The sequence below is a fragment of the Electrophorus electricus genome, chromosome 25 (genome assembly GCF_013358815.1).
Source record: "Electrophorus electricus isolate fEleEle1 chromosome 25, fEleEle1.pri, whole genome shotgun sequence".
NCBI classification, from domain to species: Eukaryota; Metazoa; Chordata; class Actinopteri; order Gymnotiformes; family Gymnotidae; genus Electrophorus; species Electrophorus electricus.
The window spans coordinates 9657317-9683499 of NC_049559.1; the positions used below are offsets into that span (position 1 = coordinate 9657317).

The following is a 26183-nucleotide window of genomic DNA, read 5'->3' on the forward strand; positions in this document are numbered from 1 at the left end:
CAGCTGTGGATGATTGATGTGGTGATTTTATGAGCTAATCCAATTTAAACTCTCCACAGCCCCAAGCCTGACAGAGAACACATTTACCATGAAGTAAGTAGAACAGTGCCTCTAGAGGAATACCGCTGCATTATGAGCACACACACACACACACACAGACACACACACACACACACACACACACACACGCACACATGTATACCCAAGGACAATCAGACTCTTAGAGCAGAGACCATGGAGCAGCAGGCGGCATCCTCATTGAGAACAATCTATACGCCCCTCGGAGACAGGTGGAGAGAGGGAACCAAACAGACCCAGAGTGGAAAACAGAGAGTGTCTAACATACACAGACTAAAACAGTGTGAGAGAGACTCTTGGTGGCCTACATTATTTAGTGTACCAGTTCCGGCTCCCAGACACGAGCCAAAGGCATGCTCCAATCTGCTACATATCACTGCTAACAGTGTGTGTGTGTGTGTGTGTGTAAATGCATACAGTAGAGCAGAGAATGCAGAGTTAAACGAAACACAGAATGTGACAGAATTACTATTTTTATAGGCTAGCTTTTCTCATGAGCAGTCCCTGGGGACCACTGTGCCGCACAGTTTAATGTTTCCTTGCATCTAACAAACTCTTTAGCTAATTAGCGAGCCCATCATGAGAAAACCCAGGGCTCTGTGCAGGCTTCTCCCCAGAACCGCAGCTAACAACTACTGCCACTAACTATTGTTCTGCATTTCAGTGCTCATAATAAAATGTTCAGGTGTAAACATTCAATCTGCACCATTGCCTAGCAGCATCTGCTGTTGTAGTGAGTTGCTAAGTTAGTCTCTTCATAAGAGTGCAACAAATTGTTAAATACAAAATAGGTAAAAGAAGAAAGAAAGACTCTACAAGACCAGTCATTTACTCACAACAGATTTGGTTTGTATTCAGAACACGAATACACATTTGGTACATGTGTGTTTAAACTACTCACACCCTTCACACCTCACTGATCTGTCTAAGGTGTGAACCCTGGGCCTGTTCCTCAGAGCCCTGCTGTATTGATGGTGGTTAATTATTTAGTGACGTCTACCTCATTCCTCCACATTCCCTTATCAAAACACACTCATACAACACGCAGGTGCCCATCTGGCAGAATCCTAGAGGACACAACAGAAAAAAAAAAATGATTGAGGAAAGCATGGGAAGGGAGAAGTGGGAAGCCGAGGCCACAGCCTTTGAAGGGAATCCAATCAGATGGGAAAGGACTAGCAACGAGTGTAAACGTGAGGCACTAGCAGGCCATCACCCACAGCCTCGCTCTGGACCACCGTGTCTAGCTGTGGCACCTCTCCATATCAGCCTCATGCCAAACGCAGCCTCCACTAGTTATGCTCTTTTTCAATAGAGCCTTCACTCTAAGTCATGGGGTGATTCTACCGCGTTCTAGTGAAAGGCTTCGTGTGTGTTTGTGTGTGTGTCTGTGTGTGCGTGTGTGTGTGTGTCCAACGTCCTAGATTCACCCCAGGCACACCGGCTGAATTCTGTCAATAAAGCCATTTATAACACAGCCCCCCACCACCACGCACACAGACACGCATGTGCGCACATAGACACATACGCACACACGCAGACGCACACACGCACACACACACACACACACATACACACGATGAATTTCTACGAGATGCTTAAGCTTTGAAGTGTACCTCCTGGTCAAGTCCTAAACATCTGGAGCTGTTAGAAATCAAATTGCCATAATTTTCTTTGAATATTTGTAAAAATAGAATATATTTGAGATGCCATGTGTATAAAAGTTGATAAAAACCCAAATCAGGTGAAATCATTTATAAAAACAATGAGAGACAATGAACACAAACATTAACAAAATACCTTACTAAGTGCCTGCATGGCACTGTAAGTAAAAGCTAATCAATAATTACAACAAGGATTCTTAGACAATGAGGGTATTTACCACACACACACCCCAGATTGTGAAAAGGACCTGTCTGAATGCAGCTATTTTAACCCCCCTCAACCATAGTAGAACTATTACCCCTCCACAGACATCTCCACAGGTGACCCTATGGGACCTGATCTGCCCAATAAGACATGTAATACAGCAGTGACATGCGCACACACACACACACACACACACACACACACACACACACACACACACACACACACACACACATACACACACACACTCACACACACACACACTCACACACACACACACACACACACACACACACAAACACACAAACACACATACACACTCACACACACACACACACACACACACACACACAAACATACACACACACACACACACACACACACACACACACAAAGTCTTTCACACATCTGGACACAAACAGACCTCAGGTCAGCCTCCAGGAGTGATAATCCTTAGGCTAAATTCATTTCTTATCCCCACTAAGGTTCTCGGGTGCTATACACAGCAAGATGATTGATGTCATTAACATGTGCTTTTAAAGCCTTGATGCATGTCTCAGTGTCCATCTCATGAAAACTCTCTCAGTTCAGGAAATCGGTTTAAGAAATACACATATGCCACACCTACAGTTACTAAGCCTCATGTGATCAACTACCAATTCTTTTAATACCCTATAGTTTCTTCACCCAGCTACTATAACTACTGACTCATTGGATTTAGTTTGCTTGATAAAAATGCTTTCTGAAAACCTACAGCTCTCTCCAGCCATGGATATTTTTCACCAGTGCAAGTGAATGATGGTACTGAGTTTAATCTACATTACATTTGTCTATCAGTGGGCTCCAAGCACTTTGGATGTCGCTATAAAATACATTTTTTTGATGCAGATACTGACCAAGCAATGTCAGAGCAAGCCAAAACATAGGAAAACAAGGGGAATGAGGTGTGTGTGTGTGTGTGTGTGTGTGTGTGTGTGTGTGTATGTATGTGTGTGTGTGTGTATGTGTGTGTGTGTGTGTGTGTGTGTGTGTGCGTGTGTGTGTGTGTGTGTGTGTGTGTGTGTGTGTGTGTGTGTGTGTGTGTTACTTTATGCTTATTTTAGTGGCAGCACTGCACTGCACTTGTCTCTCAAGGCTGCAGGTGTGACTTATCTACAGAACAGCAAAGCCACACCGGATGTTCAGCTCCTTCTGGGCACACTGCCACAGGGCCCAGTTTTGGAGGTGCAGAATCCACTCCCCGGGCCTAAGCTTTCCCAATATGTGGAGACCAGGCCAAAGGAGGCGCTGCGCAGGGCAGCAGTACCGGCTCACCCGGGAAAGGGCCAAAGGGGCCTGGCGACCTCAGGTACCTGGGGAGGCGGAGCCGAGGTGGTGAAAGCTGCTCATCTGTTTGGCTGCAGGGGCCGGTAGTAGGGGGATGAGCTGTGCCAAGCGTCGCTGTGACCAGGGGGACCTGCCTCACGGAACACTCTTCACAGTGCCCATCCAATCACAAGACAAAAAACTGTCCATTTTTTTTAAATTAAGTAAGCTGGTTCACTGGCTTGGTTTGATAAATTTTGTTAATGGTTGGGTTGTTAAAAACGTTGTTTAAAAGTGTCATGATGGTCTGAGAGCTGGTAATCCTCACAATGGCGTCCAAAAAACTAGTTTAGTAATAGGATTGCTCACATAACTCTGGGTCACAATGGAAGCCTGGGATATTGTGTAGGTTATATGAATTTTATCCTAGTATTTTTAACAGGTCCTCACTAGTTCTATAGTCTTGTTTTTTCTGCTGGAAAAGGCTTGTTTCATGTGGGATGAATATTTCTGTTTATTAATTTGAAAGGTCAATACAAAGTCACTGGAGTTATACAAATTATCTTCAAAAAAGATTTTATGATATTTTATTTTATTATGACATATATATTTGAGTTTAACATCTCAATCATTTATGACAGTACATAATGTTTTTGCAAATTGTGCAAGGTCAGTTGTTAATTGTCATACAACCTGCAGCCTAATTAAGTGTTGTACTGTCCAGGATCAATAGAACGTTTGAGCTTCTAGCTAATGTTTGGGTGTAACCACTTTGTTATTGTGAGAGATTAGGCACACCCAAAAACAATGTTTGACATGGACATGTGTATATAGTCATCACTGGAGTAGGATAAAACTAGGCTATCAAAAAAAACTATCTAGGCTACATGATGGCATTTGACATCTGTCAAAACATTTGTTAATTTGGCAATAATCCTTTACTTTTAATAATATGTACTATATTTATGTATTTTCTATATGTTTAGTATGGTTAATATTTATAAAGAATTCTCCAATCAGTCAATACACACACACACACACACACACACACACACACACACACAAACATACACAAACACACACACACACACATTCATACACAAACACACACACACACACATACACACACACACACACACACACACATACATACACACACACACACACACACACACACACACACACACACACATACATACACACACACACACATACATACATACATACATACACAGACACACACACACACACACACAAGCAGGCTACAGCATTATTCATGAGACATCATTCTGGGTTCTGACAGCCTGTCAGCTCTCAGTTAAAAAGAGAATGACAGTGTGAGGCAGACCCAAGCCCAAATCATCCCAAACAGACAGGCTTCAACTACCAAGAACAGTGAGGTGGGAGTCAGCATGTGTATGCAATCATAACTATAGCTTTGAGGATATTTGCGGGTATATGAAACACAAATTGTCCTTGGAAACAATGAAAGCAAAAACAGCCCACAAACCTGTAGAATACACAGCACAGAACCTCCTTGAGTAAACTGACAAGCAAGAAACCAAGCAGGGTCTAAAACCTGACACCTGATCTCGATCAATACAGTGCAACCATACACAAGCATACACATACATTAACAAACAAAAACACACACACACACACACACACACACACACACACACACACTCACACACACACACAGGCGCGCACGCACACACACACACACACACACAGACACACACACACACACACACACTAGGTCAAGGTTGTTCTACTTCTAGTTTCAAAACTGGATTTCCCTACAGTAACTTGCCTCCTGACACAAGAGATATAGTATACCCATTTCTTGCTACAGACATCTAATCAATGTCTTTTCTTCTTCTATTGTCAATCAATAACTATTATTCTCAAGGGCCGATCAATCAGCCTCTGGGTGGTGGCCATTTCAGCGCTCACTATACTTCACTGCAGGATCCCCTCGTTACCCAGTCAAGCGCTAACAAGAGAGATGAACCCAGACTCACAGCAACCTTCTTTATCGACAAGACGGCAAGAAATGAGTTTATTGTTTCAGTCATTTACCTATTGAGCTTCTCTCTCTCGCTCTCGCTCTCTCTCTCTTTTTTTTGTGTGTGTGTCTCTCTTGGCTTTAATGGTGTGGGAGCATGAATTGTTGTATAATGAAGGCTTCCCCAGCACATATTCCCCTCATTACACACACACACACACACACACACACAAAGGCACATTATTGATACTGCACACAGTAAAGTGGTCCCTCAGAAACCCCTGGTCTCAGGAGTGTGTTTCATTAGCCGTGAAAAGAAATACAGGCCTATCATACATGGAGCAAAGCAGCACAGACACACACAAAGTTGTGTTTGGAAGTTTTATCCCAACACAGCATCACAATCCAGGATTTGCATAATAATAATAATAATAATAATAATAATAATAATAATTTCAATTTATACAGAAACTTTCTCATATCCCAGTACAGGAAAAAAAAACTATTAAGAAACAAGTAAACAGGTGGTGGACAACTTAAAAAATGCTAGAAAACTTGTACGGTAAATTCCTGAGTAGAGCAGCAGATCCCTAAGCACTGGGCACTGTGAGCAAGACAGCTCTGACCTGCTGCACTACGAGCTGGCCAGTAAGCTGAGCGGTGTCAAGACTCTTGACAGAGAGTGGCATTTCTCCAAAATGGCTCTACCCAGGAAAATCTTCCATTTCTGCATTTGCCCAACAGGCACAAGGGGCAATCCAGGAATGCCACAAAGGCCATTTGAGAGATAAAAGCAATAGCTTTATTCAGAGTAAGCAGCTTCATGGGTCTTTTAAACTTTTGTTTGGAAAATACACAGGCATGACCTTTATACAAAGGTCATGACCTTTATACAAAGGTCATGCCTGTGTATTTTCCAAACAAAAGTTTGTTTGTCTATGTTGTAATTGTCCACTGTAACAGTCGATGTTGCCACTTGTCTATGTTGAATTTGGTCACCTCCACCCCTTAAATGTATCGGGGGAAATTTCTGACCACTCTGACCAAGGAGTAGTTCTTATTTCCATTGTATATTTACTTTATTTTTACATTTTATTCCATTCTGTTCTAGTCTATTCTGTTCTACTTTATTCTGTTCTATTCTATTACAGTAGTGGAGTTCAGTATTGCTACAAGTGAACTGAGAAAAGGCTACAAAAATCTGTTCCTTTTTCCATGACTAATATAATAGCTATTTTACATTCATTTCATTAATTCCAAGGTTTATGACAGGCAAATTTAGTCATAAATAACAGTGAAATAATCTCCCAATCCTTGCCTTACTATGCCATTAATCTATAGCATACTACAAATTAAAATAAATTTTTAATCTTCTATTTTATATCACATATTCTTTGTGTTTCTGATCATTGCCTTGAAGCCAAAAAATATAGCAAAGGAGCATCTTTAACTAGCATTCATACGAAGCATGTGTTCATAGTAGGGAAGCTTTCCAATCAGCGTGGCTTCCAAGAGCAAAGTTAAACAGACTTTGATTCAAAAGTTGAAAACAATTAGAGAATTCAATGGCAACTTGTGCTACCGCAGAAAGTACTATGGTCATATCATTGCTTTCTTTGTCTTGCTTCCAAACGTCAGTAACTTCACAGTTCATTTTACGAAATATGCTGTTTCCTCTACCTGGCTGTCACTCTCAGCTTGGCTGTGAGCATCTTTTCAATGACAAATAAAGACAAAGGTAGTGTTGCAGGTTGAAGGATGCCTGTTATGTTTCCATGGCTCTGTAAAAGGTGCACACCCCACTTTTGACAGACTCAGAGCTTTCAGGCTCCTACGGGCATCGAGTGAGACAGGACGCACTGCTCAGCACGATTGCTATCCTGGATCAGAGTCTCCAAGTACTATGCATCCTCAGGCATGTGAAGCCCATGGGCCCCAAACTGCATACACCACACATTCTGTGCCTTATGCTCCTATTGATGCAAGAATTATGCCATAATTGTTTTGCTGGAGAAAGAAGCTGGTTAGGGATTAGAAGGGAGATTGCCATCTTTTGCTATCTTGGATTTGGATTGAGATAAATGTTTTCGTAGAGTATGTGTGACAGCCACGCTGGAGCTGGGTGTTTTCTGATTTAGTGTTAAATTTGCGTGATGTAATCAGATGTCATGCCTTTCGGTTACCACAGACCTGTGAAGGCTATGACCAATCAGTGGTTTTATTATTAAGGTGATACAAGCAAAGAATGCTGACAGTAGGAGTTCAGGAAGATTTAAAAGGCTCTTAAAGGTTCTCTGGCATTTTACAACACCTGGCCCCGTCCTTGATTGTAAGACACAAATGTTTTATAAGCAAATGTTTGAGCTCTCATGATGATTCTTTGCCATTTGGTCAGTGCCATCCTAATAGGGTTCCTCATGGGTTCCTGATTAGAACCCTTTTTATCTTCTTACCCTTGTTTTCGGTCTGAAGATTTATACTATCCATTAACTAAGACCAAGGTCTATGACAGAATGCCTCACATACATAACCCCGTGACTGCAAGGTGAAGTCTCCGGTCCGTCAAATAAGATGAAGCAGCAGAGCCATGTACGTTTCCAAGCTGTTAAGAGAACATCTAACACAGTAGAAAAGTTTTGAGTTTTGCCTTTTTGCTAATGCCAGAGAATACATCCTGGGCCCTGGGCCTACGCAGAATCTCAAAGTAATGCCAAAATCATGAGCAACAGACATAAAAAATGAGAACAGTTCCAGTCTGAGCACATGTTTGAAGCAGGCATGGTGGAGTCACTTCCTGAGAAGCTTGGACACAAGTGTCTTGACTGATTGTTCCACACCAGCGTCAATGTCGTAACTATGTTTGGCACTGACAGACAACTTCATCTTTAAATAAGATTAAATGGACAGTGACTTTTTATAATGACTCCAATTAAATTAAAGGCAGAACTAAAATTCTTTTTCAGGACAAAATACAAAACAGGTCATCTAGCTCTATGTGTATGACTTTTACTAAGCTTTCATTATTATTTTTGTTGTTGTTGTTGTTGTTGTTGTTACTACTACTACTACTACTACTACTACTACTACTACTACTCTTATTATTATTCAAGTTCTTGTTGAGTCCAACTCACATTAAAACACAAGGCCGCAGTTTTATTCATAACTATTCCTAACCTTTAACGCGGGTTTACTGACGCGCTCCCCGCATTATACTGCAAGCTAGCAAACACTGCTCGTCGCCACAGTTTGCTAATAGGGCATTCTACCGCCGCTGGTGATGCTTTGTACTAGCGGTCCGTATCGACAAAGCTGACAATGGAGAAGTGGCCCCTGTCCAAAGCAAGCCCGGGCGGATACTGTAGCTGCACAGCACAAAGGCGCTGCGGGATTGCCCGTGTTCTTCACAGCAAGCGCACCCAACACGCAGCCTACGGAAAGAGAGGGGAGGAGAGGTCCGCTCCTTTCTCTCAGCCTGAGTGACGGTTCCAGTAAGAGGAGTCAATTATGCTGTCAAAACCAATTTGATAAACCTCCCTCTATTGATACTGGGCTCGGGTTTTAATGGAGTATCTGCACATATACCCTAAAAATGGTCTGTTGATTCCGAGCTGTTTTCAAAACGAGCCCCATCCTCGTACTTGATAGCGGCCGCTGATAGTTAGGCGGTGGGTGAGTTTCGTGGTGGGTGCGTGGGAGGAGGGGGGTGACTGCGCATTAGTTGCTGCAGAAATACGATTTTCATCTATCACAAGTCTCATACTCGTGTCTTGCGCTACGACCGGCGCGTTTCCCCAAAAGCACATTTTGCTCCCCATGGAATGCGCTCCCACGCACTGTCTCGAGTACCGTGCAACGGAGTATGATCGGCCCCACAAAGAACACAGCACCTGCGGAGACTCTCTCGCTCTGTCGCTCGCGCTCTCTCTCGTGCGCTGGCACTGTCGCGGTCCGTGCGAAAAGACAGTGACTGCAGTGTGTATGTGCAGCTCGTGCCATCGCAGCGGGTTCAACTCTTTTGCCAGCACCGCATCACCGGAGTTCTGGGACGATGTCTCAAAGAGAGCCAACATACTAAACAACATACTGACTACCGTGTCCTGTCAAATTCACTTGAATCATCTTCTGATGTTAAACAGACGAAAAAACATAGCAGCTGGATAAGGTGAAAATTTCCATGTGTTATTTCGCTCGGTTATGTTTCCCCAGTTGGTATTCTCATAATTATAAAATTGCATTTTATTTTAAATAAAGCACAAATTTACTCATCACGTCACGAACACTTCTGTGATGACTGAAAGGACGCGATGAGTACGACGCTCAAATCAGCAATCCACCTGAGATACGGCGTTGCTGTTTTACAGATTCCGTCTAGCAATGTATTTCCCATCACAAAATATCTGTTCTTAATTCACAAGTGTGAGGAATAAACATCCCGTTAATGCTGCATGATCATATTGGCAACTTTGCACGCACATGAGTCGTACTCGGAACGGATCAATTCTCCACCCCCGCATCACCGCGGAGCCTCTTCAAAGCATACACTTCAAACTTTGTCACGGACATGACAGGTTTCAAGAAGCAGTGGCTTACCGTCAGCTCTCCTCCAAATCGGTCCGCTAGCAGCGGTCACACGGGATGAGACTTGGTCACGGCACCCAGGTACATCACGGCAAGATTGGCTCCCCAGACATCACTCATATAAGCGGGGAAACAAGAGAGCTGATCAAAATCATCCATCCAGAAGACCGTGCATCTGCGTAATTCCACTGTAAGCGCCGTTACCCCGTAGTCGCCAAGTTATAAAACGGGTTTCTTTGATTCTCGGCCGCTGTATTCAGCGAGGACTGTGACTTTATAATATAAGAACAGGCAAGCAAGAACTGCTAGGTGTCTTATTTATGGGGGACCCCTGACTAACGGTGCGCTCTATTCCGGGGGATTTTCTGTAGTTTCTTCAACCGCGGTCCCGTGTCTCACGCATGAGCCCGCGCGATCCGGAGTTAGACGCCGCGTGCCGTAAAGGGAAACGATTTGAGAATTCGCAGGTATCCGGTAGCGCGAGCTCCTGTGGGGTTTTCCTGCGAGACACGATACGTGCACGCACACAGCTCGCGCGCCGATGAAGCAGTCTCCTTGGTCCTAAAGTCCGCGACACGCACTCAAACGCCACGAACCAGCGCGCGTGCTGAAAGGCATCAGTGATTTAGAACTGACCTCGTTCAGGAAAATTATATACCATTATATGTGCACATATTTTAATGAATTATCAAAAAAATGTAGTTGAATATATTTAAACATACTTTCGTGGTGTTACAGGTAAACAATTTACGCCTGATTGGTAAATGGGTTTGTCTAAGTGGTATACAGTAAACACAGAACAATTTTGCACATAAGATTAAGACAAACTGGTTAGGAATGATATGTATTTGATACCAATGACAACAACAGCTCTTTAACACAGTTGCTGTGAATATAAATCTTTCAGCATTTGCTATAGCAGTTCTTAAGATGTAAGACAGGTAACTGGCCTTCTGACCTGACTTTCTTTTTATTCTGAAGTAATAATTCATCATCAAAGAATCAAGCAACCCCAGTTTAGATACAGCAGTCGAAAACAAGATTTTATTTTGAAGGGATGTCATGCGTGAAGGAACTTTGTAGGCTACTCAGTTATCAGAAAATGAAATAAACACAGTGGAAGCAACAGGAGGCTATTGATGCACTTGGTTTACACATCACGTAAAGCTTTGAATTTATCTTTGGTAAAACACATACATTGTTAAATACAAATAATATAGTAATAATATATATCATATATAATAATAAATAATAAAGTCATATAGTGAATCACCATTTTAAAAAGGTTCTCAGGATTATCAGCATTCCGATTGAAAAGTATCGTCTTCAAAACCTTCAAAACCAAAACTTGAATTCTAACAGCGATGGACATGTTTTGAAATTTTTGCAGACGAGTGAATCCTAACCCCCTGCTGAAAGTCTTTCTTTTAAAATATTTATTACAGCATGCAGTGACAAGAAAAATGTCTTATTGCTGGCGTCCATCCTGGATCTACGCGTTTCAAGATGATATGGTGCCCCATGACTCTGAACAGCCAGTCACAAAGACCGAACACTGGCAAGCAACGAGGGTGAGATGTCGAGTGTCTCGCCTAAGCCAGTGGGTTCATTGCACTGTCCCTATCCCGATTGTCGTCTCTTCCCAATTGCTGCCTTGTGGCTATGTTCTGGAAGGCAAATGCTGGAATTTGCCAAGCACTCAGTAGAACTGTGAGGGTGTGACAGTTAACTTAGAATAGAAGCCTAAAGTGATGTGCACGTGTGTGTGTGTGTGTGTGTGTGTGTGTGTGTGTGTGTGTGTGTGTGTGTGTGTGTGTGCATTTGTGACTGTGTGTGCATGTGTGTGTGTTTTCCCAATGACTTTGCTGTCCTGTCCTGTCCAGAGTGAGTCTCTCACTCTGTGAGTTGCATAACAATGAGGAGGTTCACAGCAAAAGAAAAGCCCACTCAAAGGATATGCACGCACGCACACACACACAAACACACACGCACACACACACACGCACTCACGCACACGCTCTCACACACACACACACACACACACACACACACACACACACACTCACGCACACACACACACACACTCACACTCAGACGCACACACTCACACGCACACACACACACGCACTCACGCACACGCTCTCACACACACACACACACTTACACACTCACGCACACACACACACACACACACACACACACACGCGTGCACACGCACACGCACACACACACTATTATAAAATAAATGTCATGTTAACCTCCTGACAAAAGTCAGGATTTCCTTTACCACAAGAGTAGATAATCCAGCTATTCAAATACTCTATAATAAATGAGTACCTAGGATAACTCTGAGCAAACAAAACAACAACAACAACAAAAACACAGAACCTGCATTTGGAAAGCATGCATTTAAACCTGATTTATTTTTTACGGTGAATGTAAAATTGGTGTGCGAAAACTTGAAGCTGCAATCTATATGTCCACCAGTTTCTTGTGTTTTACCTTTGCACACATTGTAAAATATGGTTAATGGATTGCATACTTGTTACATTTAAACTTTTTAAAATATATATAATATAGTACCTCCAGCACTGTGATATTTTTCTTCATGTTAATGTTATAGCCAACAAATTTGTGCAAGTGGCAGTTTCCTGGAGAGGCGGAGCAAATGACCTTTGGACAAGTACCTTTTTTACTGTGCTCGGCCGCAGTGAAATATGGGGATATGACCACACTCCAGAGCCAGTGAGCCAAAGTCAGAACGGAGGCACCTGATCCCCGAAGCACAAATCTTTCTGAAATCATGTCATAAAAACTGATCTCTATAAATGAAATTAGAAACCAGCAGTACCTCGCACAAAACAAGCGAACAAAACAGAACATTATTTCAGCAGTGTCCCTGGTAAAATACTTGGGGTATTTTTTATTTTATTCTAACGATCTATTTGATTTGATTTCATAGCCTCTCTCAACATGGAAATAATTATTAGAGATCTGAAAGGATTGTCTCTATCCTTCCCTCTCTTTAAATTTGCATGTCTGTATTTTTCAGGGTCAGAAGACTAACAAGATGGCAGTGGAAATGAGACTATAAGGAAAAGGGATATGAGTATAGTCGTCTATTTAAAACCTTCTCTTGTAGGGAGTGTTATATTTTTAGAGGATAAGGATTTTACCACAGTGCTTTGATTTTACAGTCTTTTTTAAAATAAGTGGTTAGATGTGTGAAAAAGTTTATTAAACATTTGGAGTAAACAGCACAGTTCATAGAGCCACACTGAGAGTAATAGTACACAGAAAAAGCTATAAATGATCATGGGAGAGTCTCTCAAAGGCTTTGTAGCACACTTTGTAGCGCACCGTAATGTAAATGTAAATGCAAATCGCACAGATTACTGTAGGATGAGTGTCAGTCTGAACTCTCTCTCCAATAAAAAATCTTCAAGCTATCTTATTATTATTAAAAAAAAACATCTACAAACACACTAATGAGTATGCAGCAAATAACAGGCAGATTCTAACAGGAATAACTGCCTTATAGCCCCACTGAAATATTCAGTTGACAATGCTGGCGCACAGCATGGTTTGGTATCACAGGCATATGCAAGTTCAAACCCACACGATTGACACCCTGAGACCTGGGTAGCGCCATTCCTGCAAAGGTATTATTATATATCATAATGGGAAATTATGACTGCAGTTCATCACAGTAATCTAATAGCAGCTCTGTTTATTATGTTGTCATGGAGATCAAGTGGAGACTGATAACGGGATAATGTAATTCGATATCTAATATGATGTGGACCCTAACGGTAATTTTGCACTCATTTAAGATGCCGCTCCAAACAAGTCATTCAGCCTTCTGCATTAAAAATGACAGACATTTTCGCTCCTCCTCTCTCCTTGTTTGCTTGCTCTGTGTGTGTGTGTGTGTGTGTGTGTGTGTGTGTGTGTGTGTGTGTGTGTGTGTGTGTGTGTGTGTGTGTGTGTGTGTGTGTGTGTGCATGTGTGCATGTGTGCATGTGAGTCTATTTCTGTGTGCCTGGGTATGTATGCAGTGATCAAAGGCACTTTGATGTATGTGTTACTTGGTGGAGGGCGGGCTCCCAAAGCGTAATGCCTGTCAGTCAATCACCCCCGACCTTCAATGCTGTAATCCACTGTGATTGGTCAGGGTCTAATGCAAACTGTCATTATTGTTTTTATTGCCTTTTCACAGTATCAAACTTCAAGTTTATTTGCATGTTTGTGTATATGTGGTGTATTTGTGTGTGTGTGTGTGTGTGTGTGTGTGTGTGTGTGTGTGTGTGTGTGTGTGTGTGTGTGTGTGTGTGTTTGCTGCTTGAATATCTAAATTTCATATTACAACATCTTACATCATACTGATAAAAACATATATGCTATTAAAATCATGTTAATACAAATATTGTTTTTTCCTATAAAATTTGTTTCTGTGTAAAAACTGTAAATTATCTGGCTCTGATAATATAAATGCTACAATGATAATATGACTTAATAAGGCAATACATTAATAAGTAATACATAATAAACTCTCTACTTATCTTTCCCGAACCCCCAACACCCGCCCCCCCAGACTGGAACACCCATAGAGAATTAGTCAGAAAAGGAGCAAAGGTAATTATCTTATTCTGGTTATGTGGGTTAATCAGAGGTGGCTCTGAAGGCCTCTAGATTAATATGAATCTATATAAAGCCCTCAATTCTGAGTGTCCTCCACCGTCCAGAACTTTCTACACACCATAAGAAATATTAGGAGACAAAGGGATTTGGGGTAGTGGTGAACAATGAAGCATGTAAAACGCTTACAGTTGTGGCAGTGTATATGCTATATTCAAAATGATATTATCACCACGATCTCACTATTACCTTCAATTTGAACTTAGCAAGCTACATTACCTCAGTTGTTGAAGTGAATCACACTCATGAGTAAACAAAACACAATTACAGACTCTAACCAGCACACAAACACAGGTAGGATTGATAGCTGACGCATGTACACCTACACCATACTCAATAAGAGGCCCATCATTCACCCAGATTCCCATACTCAAACCTCAGTAATTAGACAGAATATAAAGCATCTGTGCCTTTCCTAGCAGCTGTTGAAGTCTTTAGTTTTGAAAGCATGAGGAGCACAGACAGACAATGCTGCTTTAACCACAGGCCATCTTTTAGCAGTCAATGTAGCATACATACATTTTAAAAATAATGAACAAACACCATTCTAATGTATATGACTCAAGCTGCACTAACAGAGTTCTACAATTGTCATCAATCTTTAGACTTATATTTTTAAGGACATTTCTGTGGCTGATTTTAATAGTAGGGATATATTTGCATATTTAACATTGAATAACATGAAACATAAAAGGTGCAGCTAAAGGAAAGGTTGCACTCATTATACATTGCATGCTTTTGAGGGGGTACTTTTTGAATGAACTGGCCAACTGAAGTAAATAGTCTAGAAGATGTGAAAACACCCAGAACAATACTGAGCGGGATGCTGTGAATAGAGAATGGCTGCATGTTGTCTTACCTGCAGCCAACAAAGTGACTCTGAGAGAAGTGATGAGTAAATGGACTGTTTCTCTGTCTTCACCAAAAGCACACATTCTTTCTTCCACAACAATGCCAAACACACACACACACACACACACACACACACACACACACACACACACACCACACACACACACACACACACACACAGACATACACACATACACACACTCACACTCATGCACGCATGCGCACACACACATGTGCATGCACACACACACACACACACACACACACACACACACACACACACACATCAGCTGGTATGGATCCACCTGGATGATTTCATAGTGTGATTGTCTGTTTTTCTTCCAGATGAGTCTTCATCAGAGACACCCAGTGTGTGTGCGTGTGTGGGTGTGTGTGTCACTCACAAATGTGGGGGGAGGGGGGTATGTATGTGGGTTTGTTCTTTTGGCAGGTAGCTCACATCTAACAGTGCATCAGAGGACTGGCCTATCTGAAAAGCTGGAGGCTGTGATTTGAGTTGACACTTTAACCTCAGTAACACCAACCCTGATTAACATCAAGAACCGGAAGTATGAACAGGTCTACACATCTGATCAGCACGCCTACCGGGGAGAGCGATACTTGGGATTAAGCCAAGAAGGCGCTGAAGCTCGAGCAGCGAAATGCATCGTGCTAATATACCAAGCACAGTGCCCCGATCCTTCAGTGTCTTTTTTTTTTCAGTGAATGGGGTCTAATAGAGCCTTCCTGGAAATGTTTTTGAGCTCGGAGGTAAAAACGAAACATTTAAAAGGCATTTAAACATCCTTTAAAACAAACGCTACAGATTTACTGTTAACAAAGACAAGTAAAATTTCCTCTGATCTAGTAAATAAAACAGCTCTGCTCATAAACGCTTCTGGGAATCTTATGCTCGCGGCGCTGTAGAAAAGCAATGCAGAAACCGGGAACCGGTTAACAGCGCACGGTCAGTTTACGGAAAGGGAGCTAATGCAGTGAACAAAGGCAGTAATCCCCCCCGCCCGCCCGCGTACATGGCGCCGCAGGCGATCATCACCAAAACACATATCGATCACTCACTGCCTCATATCGCTCCCTCTTCGGTGACAAAACAAAATGGAAACCAAACGTCTTTGTACAAACCCAGCGCGTCCACCACTTCTCATCGTTAATAAAAATAGGAGCGGGGGGAGGGGAAACAAGATTTGAAGAAGGAAAGTATTTGGCAGGAGTCCACAGGGTATGTTTAGTGTGTTTCAGTGGGGGATATTTAGCCAGATTAGCATCTTCGTCTAAAAGCACCAATTCACAGTACATGGGACATTTACCTTTATATGAGACATAGAGTGAGGGGTTCTCGAGTGGGCATCTTTAAATAGAGATAATGGCATCATCTCACTGAAGGACACTACTACGCCTCTCCAGTCACCTGAACAACCTCTATGTCCTTCAAAATGCCCCTCATTTTCTGAAAGCTATATCAGTATAAAGTGTATAGTATGGAAATATTTTGGTGAATTGAAACTGAAGTGACTATCATCATCCCATTCAAAATCTAAAATTGATACTGAAATTTTGGAAATACAGTTCTTCTTTGTTTCATTCAAACTTCCCTTGAAGCCTCCCACATGAGGATGACATTTTTTAAAAATTGCTTCATAAATGGCTACATTTTTGAATCTACAAAAGATAATTACTAGACTGTCCAAAAAAAAAAAAAAAAAAAACGCTTTTTGGAAGTTGGATGCATCCAGTGTCAGTCACTGAGTTCCTGGTCGTTGGCCACTAGCAAATGGCTATGGTGCAAGCAGTGTCCCCAGACTACACCCTACCCTGGGACTACACCCACAACCTGGAGCTGTTTCTGTTCCATCCAAGCAGTAAAACGGACCACACATGCTGCTCAACATTATAGAGGTTTTGCAATGTCAACTAGCAAGTACCGCCATCACAGTGTTGGCCTTAATAGGCACTTAGAGAGCCAGATGCCAACCCAACCACAGGGCTCCCCAGAATCTAGGCTTGTTTCTGGGCTAGCAAAAGATAGATGACCCTTTTGATCCAAGCCCTTGGTTGCCACTGCTCCAAGCCCAGCTTCAGGTTATAACTTGTGTTTGGAGAGTTTGTCATGCTATGAGCGTGACAGCACAGCTAAGCGCAGGTGACAGCCTTTCCTGGTGTCCTCCCAGTTCACAGCATGCTAAACAAGTCAGCCACTTCTCCATCACCGGAAGCAGGAGTGCTCATCCCAGGGTTTGTCCATGCCGGTTCTCCCTTCGCCTCTTGGTGAGGGCAGGTGTCTGCGTGTCCGCACAGGTCCTATGAACTGATCCGATATATTGCAGAGACCTTGAGGAACAGCCGACGGGGACAGGAAGAGAAGAACCGGTGAAAAATGGCCTCACACACTTACTTCTGCCAGCATGCCACCCTCCTCCATGCATGAATACACAAGCCACTGTTTGAGACCTGCAGTCGACTTTCACACAGGGTGTGTTTCTCACAGGGTGGAAACCTGCCATACGTTCTTATACTCACTTAATAGTTACGTGCACATTAAAAAAGAAAAAAGAAAGATGCAGGAATGAGAAGGGAAACCAGACAGAGAAATTGTTGTTAAGTTTTTGATCCCCACACCACTTACAGCTTACTTACATTGCTATATGGCCTGCCTCGTATATTTGAAAGCAGGCATGCAGTGAAATCAACAGCTACTCAACCAAAAACCAAAACAGGAGCTGAGCCAAGAAGTCATACTCTGATCAGGGAGGAGACATCACAGTCACCCAGCTCAATCTGAAAGAGTGGCTTGTACACCAGGGGACTGCCAGTGGAGTGTGAGAATGATTGAGGGGCACAGACAGAGAAAGGTCTGCTGACCCCACACGGTGAACTCATGAATGACTGTAAAGTTAAATTATGAACAGAACATTAACATAAAGGAAAACTAAAGCTATAGAGCTCCATGCATTGGGTTTGGGTTTAATTCTGGGAGAGATGACGCATGCTAGTCGGCATGCATAGGCCTGGACAGTGGCTCGTTGTCATGGAGATTTTCATCCTTACACACACACACACACACACACACACACACACACACACACACACACACACACACACACACACACACACACACAAAATAAATACAAACACACAAACCTGCTGCCATTTCCCACCCACAAATATTCTACCACCACCAAGTCAGATGCTATGCAAAGTAATAAGATAACCTCTGCCTAGCTGGACCCCTAAGACACCTGCCCTCCAGATTTATTAGGAATGACAGTAAAATCATTAAAAGGCTTTGGAATGTCAATGCTCTTTATCAGGTTGTTCTTGCACTGTAAATATGAAAGACATCTAACGCTTCTGTGAGGCAGACTTGTTGAAAGAGAATAATTCCTTAAAATAATAAAAAAATCCAAACAAATTTGGCAGTCATAGAAGAAAAGAACCAAAGCTAATTGACATACAAATCTAACTCCATACTCTCTTCGCTCACTACACTCACTGTTCACTTTATTAGGTACAACTGTCTTAAAGATGGCTTTCAGAGAGGTACAGATACTGACTGTAGCCCTTCTGTTGCTACGCACAACCTCTACTTCATTCATCACTGGTCAACCAGACAAAATACTGGCAACAAACACAGGAAGTGAGTTTTGACATAAAAACAGTTGCGGTAATCCAGAAAAGAATTGGATCATTTGAAGTAAAGTGATAGAACTATGATGTTGAGGGGCCATTTTCTCCCAAAGGCCTAAAGAGTCTAGTTAGGATAAAAGGTACCATGAATTTCAGGAATTACTGGAAGATTGTCAAAATCTGGCTGCTTCTGCCAGGAGGCTATGGTTCAGGCTAAGTCAGGCTGAACCTTCCAGCAGGGCAGTAACCGACAGCATACCATGAAGTGAACACAAAATGGATCACTAGCACTTGCCAACCCAAACCCTGGACCTAAACTAATTGGAAACCTGTGGGACGAGTTGAGTTAACACCAGAGATACCTTTATACGTGTCTTTCACCTCATCCACCAGTAGAGACGGAGACTTGATATAATAGGTTAAAGTACTACATGCAGGAGTAGAAAATAACTGTTTCTTTTTAAGATGTTTTCTTAAGTCATTTTAATTTAATTTAAGGTTAGATATATAGTTTCAATGTGGCAATAATTTTGAAGCCCACTGCAGCTAAAAAAGTTCTGCTTTGTAACAATATCTAACTATAGTATTTTGTTTTTAATATGTAAAACAGTAGCTAAAATGAGAGCTATGAAATTGCAGCAAAATAGAAAAAAAAAAAAGCTAAATCACTTTAAAAAAAAGGTAATATAAAAATATTTCTAGTTGTGGACATGACATGACTAAAATAAGCATTTAATGGACTATGCACATACATTATAACATAAAGATTGTTTAACACTATACATAAGGAGCACACCTAAATTATCTATTTTGTGTGCATGTGCGCAATTAAGAGGGAGAGAGAGAGAGAGAGAGAGAAAGAGAGAGAGAGAGAGAGAGAGAGAGAGAAAGAGAGAGAGAATGTAGTAATTACCAGAAGAATGTTCTTTTGTGTTTCGGTGGCTCCTCTCTTGTATGTAGAGGCTGCTAATTAAAAAATAATTAAGAAGGTGAGAAAAAAATTAAACATTGTTTGTGAGCTAGTGCTGCATGCTGGCGGTGGGTGTAATTATGGGATGGTGTGGAGAGGGTCATGTCATCACCACGGTTACCTCTCATCATCAAATTATGCCCAATCGTTATCGGCAACTTGAAGAGAGCAGAGCCACTTTAGAATCAAAGCGAAATGAGGTAGGGGACTTGCGTTAGAAGGGTCATCTCGGGGGGGGGGGGGGGCACCAATTATATACAATTATATAGATGGGGGTAGGGGGTGGGTACATTAACTCCTGTATACTCCCTCCAACACACATTCACGCAGAAGCAGTCGCTGTAGTTACCAAGCTATTCTGGGATGTAAGGCCAGCTGACTGCATACGGATCTCCGTTCTCATCAGCGGCGTACACAAGGGCCTGTGTAGGTGGCAGGCGCAAGAGCCTGAATCACTGCTGAGGACTCGAGCTGTACAGTGCAGTGAAATTGAGTGAAACCGCGTGACTCTCGAGAGGAAGAAGCTGCACCTCAGGCACCCGGCTTGGTTCAAACAGACAGCCCTCTCTGCTTGTAGTATTAATCAAACACCTGGAAGAGAGTCCAGTGTTATCTCTGCATAGCTGGTTTTCGACACCCGGTGTTTGGATTTGAAGAGCATGGGAAGTGAGGGACGACGAGATTAATGCCTTTAATCTGCATTTAAATTGTGGTTGCTACTTCATTATGTGTGTCACAAGAGCAGTGTGCTCTCATAGTGAAAATATCAGCCCAGTGATGAAGAGGCAGGACAGGGAACTCTAATTAGTGGAAGGAAGATTACTCCAAGAGTACACATATTCCCTCTCTCCCTCTCTCACTCTGTCTCTCTCACTTTCTCTCTCTCTCACTCTTTTTCTCACGCGCACATACTCTCTCGCTCTCTCTTACACCCACTCACTTACTCTGGCACTTTCTCTCTATCTTGCTCTCTAACTCTCTCTCTCTCGCTCACACACACACACACACACACACACACACACACACACACACACACACACACACACACACACACACAGAGTGATTGAGAGAGAAGGAGACAGAGAGAAGAAACAGATCAAAATGTAATAAAAAGTACAAAATCATGTGATTGAGAGAGAGGGAGACAGAGAGAAGAAACAGATCAAAATGTAATAAAAAGTACAAAATCATCAAATACAAGTTTTTGGAGCTTTCTGAAATACACTTCTGGGCCAGGCCATTTTCAAAATGTGAACATAATTCATTTATGACTTAAAGCCTCAAATAGAAAACTGGTGAAACAGCGCCATGGCTGCCTCAGGACTTGCTCACAGTTTAAAAACAGAGAACACCCAAATATCTCTATTGTACGTTTTAGTGGAGAGGTGAGGCCTTTGATTTGTCAGTACTAAAAACTGGGCAGACGATTGCCATACTACCTGAATGGGATTAAAGTGCTCTGCAAAATATTACTAGTTATTTGTTCAAAAAGAATTTTAAGAATCACAAACAATTATGGCCTTACTGTTGACGACATGTCCACACATTACAGAAAAGTTTCCTGAACATGTCTCATATTTGCTTCAAAGTATTTTAAACTGAATCTCTCCACCAGCAAACAAACATTAATCCAGGATTAGACCTCGATGTAGGTCTAGAAAGGTCTCACTATAAGAATATGCTCAGAAATTGGTTTTTAATTATAAGAGTTCAACTGGTGTGGACTGTAACAAGGCACATCAAAACCTTGCTATTAATTACTGTTCATTAATTATAGAACAAATAATTACATCTCGAAGTATACCACAAATGGTGTGATTAAAGCAGACTAATTAATGAATTAATTGGTTTTATGTTAATTTGGTTTTCTGTGGGGCAGATGAATCTGTGGAGAATCATATGGGGTTTAACAGGGAGCATGATGACAAGGTCGGTCTGATGAAGCGTTCATTTAAATTATCATTCGCTCTCATCTTACACCTGCGGTTTATTGTCAGGAATCTTTCAAGCGATGTCACCAGTGAAGAGTGAGGAGAAATTTGTCATTTCAAATTTCACTTTGTTATTTTCTTCCAGATTATAGGCCAATACAGCATTGGAGCACAATGCTGTCAATCAAACAGTTTCCTTTCATGTGTATTGAACTGGACCAATCAGGTGCCACTCAATTTCACAATGTCACTGTGAAATTGCATTGGCTTTGGATGACATGGCAGAAAATGGAAAATCAACATTGGCTCTCATGTACTTGCACTTGTGTATAATTTTTTCTTTTTCAAGGAAAATTATTAAAAGTTGTCTAAACATACAATTCCTTATTTCAGTTTTTTATGCGCTGAATTAAAGTACTACAAATATTTAACGTTAATAAGTAATTGTTAATATAATGTTGATGTAGAGAATTCCTCACTAATACTACATGCCTGTACCCTCAGGCTGGTAAGATCCATCCCCCATTACCTGATGCATTGTTCACACACACACACACACACACACACACACACACAAATAAAACTATACACAATGCATCGTCTATTGCTTTTACTAAACACATTAATTGACAGGCTAGGGTCTAATTGTCCCAAGTTACTGAGGAGGAACATGGTAAGAGGCGTGACAAATCAGCTGTCATTTAGAGCCCTGCTCCCACAAATTGTTCCAGAAGACTGGCTGGTCACAATCAGAAAGTGCTATAATGCCCATTTAACATTCAAATAATGCCCATCTAATAGCAGTCTATATTCTAGCTCAAAAGGCACATTTATCATGTCTGTTAAGCCCAGAGAATAGGCCAGCTAAATGAAGGGTTTGTCATTTGAATAGCAGCCATCATATTAAGAGTAATGAAGTGAAGCGAGTCTCTGTTCACTGCTGAAATATTGAGAATTGCCATACAAATGAGTTTGCACTGCATACATAATGAAAGACTGACTCCTACAAACAACCCCAGTTACAGGTTACTGAGCTGCTAAATGTCACATGGAAAGTAAAAGTAAAATATTAAAATTTATAACAAACTTCTTGCACAGTTGTGAAAATATCCAGCCATTACAAATCACATTGTCAACTCATGGAACAAGCATATATAAGATTAGTAGTTGTAGCTTTCAGTGGTACATGCTTTAGCCTACTGACTTAATTTTGACTTGCAGGTAAATCATACTTTAATTAATTATTATCATAAAATAATGCATGAATTCAAGTCTTAAGGTATTCAATTTTAAATTTCAAATCTAAAAGGCCCGACTTCGTGCATGATTCTCTTAAAAGTCTTGTTTAGGAACACACAAATCAAACAACAGCAACAAAACTCTGAAACATTCATGAATATTTAATCAGAGTGCAGTCATTCTGTTGCATAAGACTTCAGACTCGACGTGTTAAGTGGAATTTAGTTGTGCTTGACATGGAAATGAGGTGATGGTATCATGTAACGTATGGTATAATAACATTTCTAGGGTAGTTTTGTATAAATTGGAGGGAAAGAGGTCACTACTTCTGGACAAAAGAGGTTATAAATCCAGCACAAATGTGTCTCCAGCTTGAGGATGGGGTCATACAGTAGCATCAGCAGACAATACTGTCATTCTGTACCGGGATTAATGGCCTGTCAAGAGTCTGCAATGCTACTGCATCAGTCAGAGGATGATGTAAAAATGCATCAGTGTAATGAAGGCATACACCCCATCTGTACCAGGTCTGTTATGTAACGGTGACTTTGGAAGAAAAACAATATCTCATCTTTGAAGGTTCAGTCTTCTGTTAGTTCAATGTTAGGGATATCATGTCTAAGAACAAACAGTGGGAGGTTTTACCATGTCGGGGGTGGTGGTGGTGGGGGGCAGTAATCTCCATCTCTGTAATCTCTGTTTCCACCAGAGCCATGATACTGAATCGCTCTTCTACCAGAGCCATGATACTGAATCACCCTTCTACCAGAGCTATGATACTGAATCGCCCTTCCAACAAAACCATGATACTGAATCGACCTTCTACCAGAGCTATGATACTGAATCGCCCTTCCAACAAAACCATGATACTGAATCGCCCTTCCACCAATACCATGATACTGAATCGCCCTTCCACCAAAACCATGATACTGAATCGCCCTTCCACCAGAGCTATGATACTGAATCGCCCTTCCACCAGAGCTATGATACTGAATCGCCCTTCTACCAGAGCCATGATACTGAATCTCCCTTCTACCAGAGCTATGATACTGAATCGCCCTTCCACCAGAGCTATGATACTGAATCGCCCTTCTACCAGAGCCATGATACTGAATCGCCCTTCCACCAGAGCCATGATACTGAATCGCCCTTCCACCAGAGCCATGATACTGAATTGCCCTTCCACCAGAGCCATGATACTGAATCGCCCTTCTACCAGAGCTATGATACTGAATCGCCCTTCCACCAGAGCCATGATACTGAATCGCCCTTCCACCAGAGCCATGATACTGAATCCCCTTTTAAAGCCCCTGAGGCATCCACTACCTCACAAAATCCAATGGCCATCCTTCACACCTTTGCTACTGTCTACTTCCCCACTGCTTTCTTTACCTCTCCTTTCGAACCACATTCCTGTCACTATATGTCCCAGAACCAGCACCAGGAGGTTTGCCTCTCTGTCTTGGGTGTGGTCATTCATCCCTCAGAACAATTCTGGGTAGACACCTTCAAAATCACTCCATGCTGAAGGGTGTTTTTCTGCACCTTCCTCCAGGACCTTGTCGCCTTCCTAATATCCTTCCCCAGAAGAAATGACTGGGCTTCATTTCTGGGAGATTAATATAGAAATTAAATTAACTTTGGATTTCAAATAACTCAGTACAGGCCCAGGCAGAGTTTAGGGATCATAAGCTCATCTAGTGATGAGTACCTAAACTTTAACACCTCCCTCTGACTTCAGAGATTAATCAGTGACTGCTGGCGCATACCAGGGCATGCGTATACGTATGGCAAGGGCATGCCTTATGCACAAAGAACTTAGTAGACACCCTTATATCCTTAACAATTTTAACAATTGCTGGCAGCCATTATAGGCACAAAATCTGACCCCGGGAAGAGGTGAAGACCTTATTAATGCTATGCCTTTGGGGATATCTGAGGCCTTAAATCGGTACTTCTTTGTAAAGCAATTAGGTCCCCGTCCCACAAGGTATGTCACTACAAGCTTCATTTGTCTGATTTTAACAGGAAAATATAGAGGGATAAGCAGAACTTTCCCTCTATCCTCGCATAGCTATCAGCACTGCAGAAAGAGCATAGGCTTACAGGTGCTTATTTAGCTCTTTTTACTAGCAAATGAACAAATGGGATGTTCTCCTTTCTATTTGCTGTGTGAGAACCTACAAGCTCAGCTCTGCAACTTTCTAAGTCATGCACTGATCAAAACAGCTGAAGTATTAAAAATTTAAACACAAAACATCAAATTAACTCAACATAAAAAACAAAAACAAAACAGAATTAAAATCTCCTCACAGGCTCCTTCACGAAGATATTTTACTAAATATACGATATACTCCATTTAATGGAGGTAATGAGATGTTGAAGTAGAGTGCTAATGACACCAGCTGAGCACAGCAAGCTGTGATAATGGGAAAAGTTTAAGCTCTGTTTAAAAGACGGCTGGAGGAGCTCTGCGCTAAAATTCTGGGCAAACTTTGTCACCTTATACACGTATCAGAAATAATCCAGTTTAAGATATAGCTGTGGATTCTAAAATCAGTTATAAGAGGATCTTATGTTTGTGGGGTATGGGAGAAGCAAAGAAAATCAAGTGCTAGTTGGGTGTAAACTGAACAAGTGAGCTCATATTAATAAGAGATGTGGCTAGGTAAACATTAGCTCTTGGGAAAGTGGCCTCTCTGGAGGTTGACTTCACTCCTGCACTCAGTGCCAAAATGTCAGACGCTGAAGTCTCCGTTAATAAAATATTGTGGTAAATGCTAGGCATGTCAAAAAGCATTAGCCAAACCATAGTTCTCTTGATGAGGGAACAAGAGCAGAAAGATTATGGGATTAGACCTCAAAGGTCTGTAACAATGGCCGCACATAGACAACAGGTGACCCTTCATCTGCATGCTTTACTTTTCATGCCAATTAGAACCACTCGGGAGCATCAAAGCGAATAGACTAGACACTCACCTATCTACTGGTAGAAGAATGCATAAACACA

At 41.8% G+C, this 26183-nt stretch overlaps 1 protein-coding gene across 2 annotated transcripts in view; it reads right to left on the reverse strand.

Moving 5' to 3' along the window:
* The window catches only part of il1rapl1a (interleukin 1 receptor accessory protein-like 1a), a 64305-nt gene extending 53971 nt beyond the window's left edge, over positions 1–10334 (reverse strand). For both annotated transcript variants that reach the window (XM_035522923.1, XM_035522922.1), the window contains exon 1: positions 9851–10334. The gene's annotated coding sequence lies outside the window, so the exon portion shown is untranslated. The remainder of the gene's footprint in view (positions 1–9850) is intronic.
* Positions 10335–26183: the final 15849 nt, after the last annotated feature.